We start from the raw sequence: 9,699 nt of genomic DNA, 5'->3' as shown, positions 1-9,699 counted from the left end.
CTACTAACCTTCACTTTGAGATAAAAAAAAAATGTTTTATACCTTCTTCATGCTGCAATGGTTTGTCAATAGGTGAACATTTTCATGTTTATCATAAAATATTAGTCCCAAATATGTGAGATATGGAGAAAAAGCTTAATATATTTCACAAACATTTTTTGACACTATTATAACTTCACAGATATTTTAATTATCAAGTATTTTTGACACCTATGGTAAAAAAAAGAAAAAGTCAAAGTTTTGTTCCCTTACTAAAAACTATGCTTTTTTATTTTTTTACTAAAGCCATATTAAATTTGATCTGCAACATCTCATTAATGAAAAGTGTGAAAAACGAGTGTTAAATGTTTCATGTTATTACAGCATTTACCACTTTTTTAATAATTCAAATTTGATTTTTTTTTTTTTTTGAAAAATCAAATTCTACCAGAAAAATACCAGAAAAATAAATGAATAAATAAATAAAATAAAAAAATTGTAAAATATCAATGTAGGAAATGTATAAGATCAAATATTCTGAGAATTACCAGTATGAACCCTAATGGAATTTAACTACATTTAAATTTATAAAACATAAATTCAAAAACCATTAAAAAAAAGTTTCAAAAAGTGATAAATTTTTGTATGCTGCAATGGTTTGTCAATAGGTGTACATATTCATGTTATCATAAACATTTTGTCCAAAAAGTGTGTGATGTATCGAGAAAAAGTATTTTTGACACCTATGGTACTCCACAAATACCCGGGTCAAAAATGACCCGAACAATTTAATTGGTCATATCTCTCAAAAAAAATAAATAAATAAATAAAATGAAAGGCTCTCAAAGCATTTGCAAAGTTGTTACCTTACTAACATCCATTTTTTAGAAATGTATATATATCTCTTCCTAATCAAAACAGACCCAAATGCATTATTGAGGTATTTTAATTGCAAAAATATATAAATATTTTATAATTTGATATGAATTCATTACTTAGTTTTATTTAAATGTGTTTTATGTTCACGTGTTATAGACAACATTTTTTCTTCTTGGACTGAAAATATCTGGAGGGTAAAGTATATATAATTTATTTATTTTTAAAAATGGCCCGAAATATATTGGTAGACAATATATGTACGTAAATATATTTATTCAGCATTGTTTGTATATTTTTAAATATACAGTAGTCGACATTTGAAGTGGATCCAAAAAAAGGGTATTGTTTTGGTTTTAGGACAACTTTGATCAAATTTTATGCTCCACTTCAAATGTTACACTGCAAAAAATGCTTTTCTTACTTAGATTTTTTGTCTTGTTTCCAGCCAAAATATCTAAAAATTCTTAAATCGAAATTGATTTTCTAGCCAAATAAAAATTATTGTCTTGTTTTTAGTTAAAACAAGTCAAAATTAAGTGAGTTTTTGCTTAAAACAAGCAAAATAATCAGCCAATGGGGTAAGAAAAAAAAAATCTTATTTCAAGCAGACAACTAGATTTGTTTTTCTTACCCCATTGGCAGATTATTTTACTTGTTTTAAGCAAAAACTCACTTAATTTTGACTTGTTTTTACTAAAAACAAGACAATCATTTTTGCTTGGCTAGAAAATCCTTCCATTTTCAAGAATGTTTAGATATTTTGGCTGGAAACAACAGAAAAAATCTAAGTAAGAAAAGCATTTTTTTGCAGTGTACTACTGTACACTGTAAAAAATGTGCTGTAGTTCTGCAGCTGGTTGCCAGTAACTTACTGTAGATTTTTAATTTATGTTATTTACTGGCAACAGTTTGTTCAAAGTTAAATGAACATTAAACATTAACAAGTCTTTGTCTTTACAGAATAAAACTATAAAATAACAACCTACTGCAAAGCATTCTGGGAACCAGAAACCTTCATCAACCTTTTTCTGTTTTTTTCCTTCAGATTTTGGTTCCCAGAATGCTTTGCATGAGGCTGTTATTTTAGTTTTATTCTGTAAAGATAAAGACTTGTTAATGTTTAATGTTCAATTAACTTTGAACAAACTGTTGCCAGTAAATAGCATAAATTAAAATCTACAGTAAGTTACTGGCAACCAGCTGCCAGTAATACTGTAATTTCTACAGATTTTGTTTACAGTGTATTTATCTGAAAATATATAGATTTTGTTGTTGTGTCAGACCTCCACCTGATGTCCAATCTAACACGTGGCTCCTGAAGCAGAAGCAGTGCTAAGGAGGAACTGAAGGTGATCAGAAGCAAACATCTGTGTTTCCAGCTCTTGGGAATCATCTGTCCAGCCCCACAGAGCAGATCTGGGAACAGTTATCTCACACACACTAAATATAGACGCCTCTGGCCGTCATCCAGACACTTGTGGACCAGGAGGGTTTCCATCTAATTATCAGACAGAAGCCTTTCCAAGAACAAAGCGAAGCGCGTCTGAAAACACCACGCTGCATCTCGCGGACAGCCGGATCCTCGGCGTCCATAATGTGTGTCTCAGATGAATCAGAAAAGCAATACCGAAGCCATTAGTGTTAACAAGCCATCAAACACTGACCTATCTGTGGCTCGCAGCCGTCACTCGGGATTGATCACGCTTTATTACCTTTAAGGTGCTTAAGAGGGACTTCTTATCAATTTAATTACAGACGCTCGCTCATTAACGAAGAGTCTGTACTGCTCCTTTAAGAAGAAATGCTCGATATTTAGATCAACTCGTCCCTGAAGACAACAACACAAGTTCTGACCTTAATTCACCCCAAAATAATCACTCTGTCAGCATTTACTCATTCTGTACACTGCAAAAAATGCTTTCCTGGCTTAGATTTTTTGTTTTGTTTCTAGCCAAAATATCTAAAAATTCTTGAATCAAGAAGGATTTTCTAGACGTAAAAAGTATTTTCTTGTTTTCAGAAAAAAGTGAACAAGCTAAATAATCTGCCAATGTGGTAAGCAAAAAAATCTTATTTTTTAAACAGAAAATACGATTATTTTTCTTACCCCATTGGCAGATTATTTTGCTTGTTTCAAGCAAAAATGCACTTAATTTTGACTTCTGAAAACAAGACAATTTTTACGAATTTTTAGATATTTTGGCTGAAAACAAGACAAAAAACCTAAGTAAGAAAAGCTTTTTTTGCAGTGAGAGGATTAACAATCATGAATTGCGAATAAAATTAAATCATATTTTCCCTGATCTAACACTTACTGTAACTTAGATTTTTTTTGTCTTGTTTCCAGCCAAAATATCTAAGAATTTTTAAATCAAGAAGGATTTTCTAGACAAGTCATTATCTTGTTTTTAGAAAAAAAATGTCAAAAAAAGTTTTTGCTTGAAATAAGCAAAATAATCTGCCAATGGGGTAAGAAAATTAACTAGCTGTCTTTTTGAAATAAGATTATTTTTCGTACCCCACTGGCAGATTATTTTGCCTGTTTTAAGCAAAAACTCACTTAATTTTTGCTTATTTTTTCTGAAAACAAGACAATTTAAATGGTCATATCATGGTAAGATAAAAAAAATGGAATCGACTGACAGTCCTAGTAAAAATTATATCATATTAAATGTTTTCAAAAGATTTTCAGGTGAACTGCTTATTTCATATGCACAAAGTTGGCCAATCACAGCAGTGGGCGTTTACCTTAAAGTCTTAAAGGGACACGCCCATTTAAACAATGTCAAAATCAGAGTGCCTAAAATTAGGGCCTTTTATTTATAAATCATAAGTTTTGAAGTACAAATCCTATACAAACATTATAAGTGCACCTCAGGAAACCTTAAATAATAAAAAAAAATGCAGTTCGTGCACTGCAAAAAAATGCTTTTCTTTCTTAGATTTTTTGTCTTGTTTCCAGCCAAAATATCTAAAACTTCTTAAATCAAGAAGGATTTTCTAGTAAAAATTATTTTCTTGTTTTCAGTAAAATCAAGTCAAAATTAAGTGTGTTTTTGCTTGAAACAAGCAAAATAATCTGCCAGTGGGATAAGAAAAATAATCTTGTTTTGTCTGTTTGAAATAAGATTATTTTTCTTACCCCATTGGCAGAATATTTTGCTTGCTCTAAGCAAAAACTCACTTCATTTTGACTTGTTTTTACTGAAAACAAGAAAATAATTTTTACTCCTCTAGAAAATGATTCTTGATTTAAGAATTTTTAGATACTTTGGCTGGAAACAAGACAAAAAAATCGAAATAAGAAGCATTTTTTGCAGAGTGGCCAGAATGTCTACCAAACACTTGATGGTAGCCATTGTCGTCAATAGCATTTTTTCCATACTGTGGAAGTCAATGGCTATTGTCAACTGTTTTATCTTCTTCTGTGCTCAACAGAAGAAAAAAAACTCATACAGGTTTGGAACAACATGAGGGTGAGTAAATACATTTTTGGGTGAACTGTCTCTTTAAGAGAGCTTACTAAGTAAATCACACCTGCTTGCATTAAAAGCAGAGCATGATCATTTTAGCATTAAGTACAGATTCATCTAAGCCTGATGCATCATGTGACTGATTTCAACACAAGATTGACTGTTTGACAGCAATGCACCTCACTTGTGAGATTTTGTGTGAAAGCAACCCTTGAACAGGCTGTTGAAGCATATTTAGAGATGAGTTTTCTCAGGAGGACGGAGGGTCTTTAACAAAACTGCACATAAGTGACACTAAACGAGTGTGTTTCTACCTCTCTGCATGTTCGGATCGCTTCTGCTCATCTGTGCTGCCGTTGTTCAATGATGCAACATCTCCACATCTGCTGAATCCCACTTTATTGGAGAACTTCCCTGTAAAAGCACAGATTCCCACACCTTGGTTCAGATAATAACCTTTTTTGAATTTGAGCAGCACGAGGAATCTGTATCTATGATAAAAGTCACACACCTGACAAGCAGACGCTTTATCAGGGATCTCCACTTGAAAAGGTCCTCGTCTCGCTCTCACTCTCGCTCTGGAAGAACCAACAAAAAGACAAATGGCTCAAACGGTGCAGTGACAATATTGGGCGTGATTCTTCTTTTTCTGTGTGTGTGTGGTGGCGTTTGGTTAATAATGCCCTGACCGTTTCATTATAGTAATCAGAGAGCGATCGGCTGGCGCTGGCAGAATGAGTGAGAGCTCACACACTCGCCTCATTAACTCACACACACACACACACACACACACACACACAGAGCTCGCGACAAATTGGAATTGCCTTTTGTGGTCGGCGGCCCCTACAAAATACACACCCTCTCTCTCTCGTGCCCTTTCTGGCACGCTCTCGTGAAGAGCCGTATCTCTCGTGCCATCGTGTCTCGGTCGCTCACATTACTCCTACATTTCCAACAGGGCGGCAAGAGAGAGAAAACACAAAGAGAGACGGGACATTCCTGTTATCATGCACTAAAACATTAGTAACTTTGAATTCAATAATGACTATTTATATTTGCTTACATTGTATTCAAGGTTTACATTTCATCAGATCATGCATATTTCCTGCTTTAGAGAGAAACAAACCAAAAAAACAACAGAATTTATTAAATGCATTGATACTGACTGATACGTTTCCCTCCAAAATGAGGTCACTTCCTGGAGGAGCCTGAAAAGAACCATTTAGACAAAAAAGGTTCTATTGCATCGTGAAGCACCTTTATTTTTAAGAGTTTAGGCAAAAATACATTGCATGGGTCAAAGTTATTTCTTTTGTGGCAAAAATCATTAGGATATTAAAAAAAGATCATGTTCCATGAAGATATTTTGTAAATTTCCTACCATAAACATACATTTTTGATTAATAAAATGCATTGCTTAGAACTTAATTTGGACAACTTTATAGACGATTTTCTCAGTATTTTGATTTTTTGCACACTCAGATTCCAGTTTTTCAAATATTGTCCTATCCTAACAAACCATATTCAATGGAAAGCTTTCAGATGATGTAAAAATCTCAATTTAAAAAGTTTTGTGGTGACATGGCCTTCCTGTTATGGAGCACTAAAACTTTAGTTGCTTTAATGTTTGTGATGAAATTTGATCTTAATAATGACTATTTACATTTGCTTACATTGTATTCAAGATTTACATTTCATCAGATCAGATTGCTTTAGAGAGAAAAAAAAAACAACAGAATTAATTAAATACATTGATACTCACTTATACGATTCCCTCTAAAATGAGGTGACTTCCTGGAGGAGGATCTCATTAACCCTGAAAAGCCTGACATATGAATAATAGTTTAGTTTTGAAACATTTTTCTGAACATGTAGACAAAATAGAAATGTTTGCATGAGTATTTATGGCTCATATGTGACCCTGGAGCACAAAACCAGTCTTAAGTAGCATGGGTATATTTGTAGCAGTACACTCTTAAAAATAAAGGTGCTTTAAAAGGTTCTTCAAGTGATGCCATAGAAGAACCATTTTTTGTTCCACAGAGAACCATTCAGTCAAAGGTTCTTTAAAGAACCATCTCTTTCTTACCTTTTTAAAATCTGAAGAACCTTCTTTCACCACAAAGAACCTTTTGTGAAACAGAAAGGCTCTTCAGATGTTAAAGGTTCTTTATGGAAACTATTTAGACAAAAAGGTTCTTCTATGGCATCGTGAAGCACCTTTATTTTTAAGAGTGTAGGCAAAAATACATTGCATGGGTCAAAAATTTTCTTTTATGCCAAAGATCATTAAGATATTAAGTAAAGATCATGTTCCATGAAGATATTTTGTACATTTCCAACTATAAATATTTTTTTTATTAGTAATATGCATTGCTAAGAACTTAATTTGGACAAACTTTATAGGCCACTTTCTTAATATTTTGCACCCTCAGATTCCAGATTTTTAAATATTGTCCTATCCCAACAAACCATACATTAATGGAAAGCTCAGATGATGTATAAATCTCAATTTAAAGAAAACTGACCCTTAAGACTGGTTTTCTGGTCCGGGGTCAGATATAGTCTGATATAGTAAGAATATGGAGAAAAATAAAAACAGCTCAATTTTATTCAGAGACTCAAACTGAGCAAAAAATATGAATTTGCTGCAGATGCTGATGTGATGAAATTCTGATGCTTATAATGTAAATTAATGAGATTTTTATAACAGAACAGCAGATACTGACATAAAATGATCTAAATATCACTGGTCACTCTATATCCAATAATATGTCTTAGTAAAATGAGATTGAAATGATCCAAACATATAATGCAGTGCAATGCAATGATGATGGAGAGATGAACAAATAAACATTCCTCAGATGTGAGATGTTTTGGAGGCTTGAGATCATTCCTCCACTGAGGAACAGTGAAAGTAAAGCTAACGTTTCTCAAAAGATCCTGATGATGATCAGATTTGAGACTGCACTACAAAAAAATGCTTTTCTTACTTAGATTTTTTGTCTTGTTTCCAGCTAAAATACCTGGGAAAAAAAGCATTTAATCAAGGAGGATTTTCTAGACAAGTAAAAATTACTTTCTTGTTTTCAGAAAAACTATTTAAATTAAGTGAGTTTTTGCTTAGAACACGCAAAATAATCTGCCAATGGGCTAAGCAAAAAAATAAAAAAATAAAATCTTATTTCAAACAGAAAACAAGATTATTTTTCTTACCCCATTGGCAGATTATTTAGCTTGTTTCAAGCAAAAACGTACCTAATTTTGACTTGTTTTTTCTGAAAGCAAGAAAATAATTTTTACTCATCTAAAAAATCCTTCTTGATTTAAGAATTTTTAGATATTTTGGCTGGAAACAAGACAAAAAATCTAAACAAGAAAAGCATTTTTTGCAGTGTGAATAATGTCTCATGGAAAATCAAGAAAGCCAAGCTGCTTCAGTCCAGTAAGTGTTTTTCTAGAAATATTACTACAGTTAATTTGATGTTTACTCGAAACAACAACATTTGACAGCAAAAAGACATGTGAAGCACCAGCTGAAGGTAAAAAAAACCTCTAAACTTTCAATCAGACGATTAAGTTCGAAACAGGTTGAGCAGCAAAGTCTGATCATTCAGAAACTCAATTATAATACAGTAGACCTTATAGGGTTAATGAAGGAACTGGCTTGTTAAAATAACATTTCCAAGGGGGAAATAATAAAGTACCTGATTCTCTATAAACCTGGTTCTCCACATTTTGACTGATTATCATATTCTGGTTCCTCAAGCGCTTTACAAAGACAATCTCAGTCGCTTCATTAGTACAAGTGTGTTCTCTGTGCAGGAACTCCAGAGTGTTTTTGTCCTGTGGGAAAATAAAAACACACAGAAACGTTCAACAGCTCATATTAGAAAGAACGACAACACGTTTTAAATGCAAGTTTGTCTAGGCAAATGTCAGAGTTTTCAGTCTGAGAGCAGATGGAGCGCGCTCCATTTACACATGATTGACAGCTGTGACTCACGGTATCGGCCCTAGATAACGACATGGAGATGTGAACTTCTGCAAAACACACTACAGCAAGAAGAACAACCAGTCGCTTTTGCAGTTTAGATTCACTAAATGCTGCTTTTAGTCTGAAGAGGATGCTTTAAAAAATATATTTCAAAATATACAAAAAAAGGAAGATACAAATATATTTACTTAAATGGTAATACATTTTAAATATATTTTCTATTTTTCAGCCATTTTTGTACATTTTGAAAAATATACGCTGCTGTTCAAAGGTTTGGGATCAGTAAGATTCTAATTGTTTTTTAAAGAAGATTCTTCTGCTCATCAAGGCTGCATTTATTTGATCAAACATACAGAACAAACAGTAAAATTGTGATATATTATTGCAAATTAAAATAACTGTTTTCTATTTTAATATACTTTAAAATATAATTTATTTCTGTGATGCAAATCTGAATTTTCATCAACATTACTCCAGCTTTTAGTGTCACATGATCCTTCAGAAATCATTCTAATATGCTGATTTATTATCAATGTTGAAAACATTTTTTTTTTTAACCTGTGATACTTTTGTTCAGCATTCTTTGATGAATAAAAAGGTAAAAAAGAACAACTTAATTGAAATATTTTGTAACAATATAGTCTACTGTTCAAAAGTTTGGCGCCAACAGATGTTTTTATTTCAATTTTTGAAAGAAATTTACTTTCTTAATTTACTTTTATTCTTCAAAGATGTGCTAAATTGATTAAAAAAAGTAACAGTAAAGTGTTAGGAAATATTTCTACTTTGAGTAAATGCTGTTTTTTTATTCTTTTTATTAATCACAGAATTCTTAAAAATATCACAGGTTCCAAAAAATATTAAGCAGCAAAAACAGTTTCTAACATTAATAATAAATCAGCATATTAGAATGATTTCTAAAGAATCATGTGCGCTGAAGACTGGAATAATGATGCTGAAAACTCACCTGCATCACAGGAAAAAATTATATTTCAAATTATATTTAAATAGAAAACCATTTTTAATTTTTTTTTCTGTATTTTTGATCAAATACATGCAACTTTGATGAGCAGAAGAGACTTCTTTTAAAAACATCAAAAATCATACTGATCCCAAACTTTTGAACGGAAGTGTATATATATATATATATATATATATATATATATATATATATATATATATATATATATATATATATATAATATATATATATATATATATATATATTATATATAATATATATATATATATATATATATATATATATATATATATATATATATATATATATATATATATATATATATATATATATATATATTATATATATATATATATAATATATATATATATATATATATATATATATAT

This window comes from Garra rufa, chromosome 12 (genome assembly GCF_049309525.1).
Source record: "Garra rufa chromosome 12, GarRuf1.0, whole genome shotgun sequence".
NCBI lineage: Eukaryota > Metazoa > Chordata > Actinopteri > Cypriniformes > Cyprinidae > Garra > Garra rufa.
The sequence above is the reverse complement of the archived record's forward strand: the minus strand, read 5'-3'. Positions refer to the sequence as shown.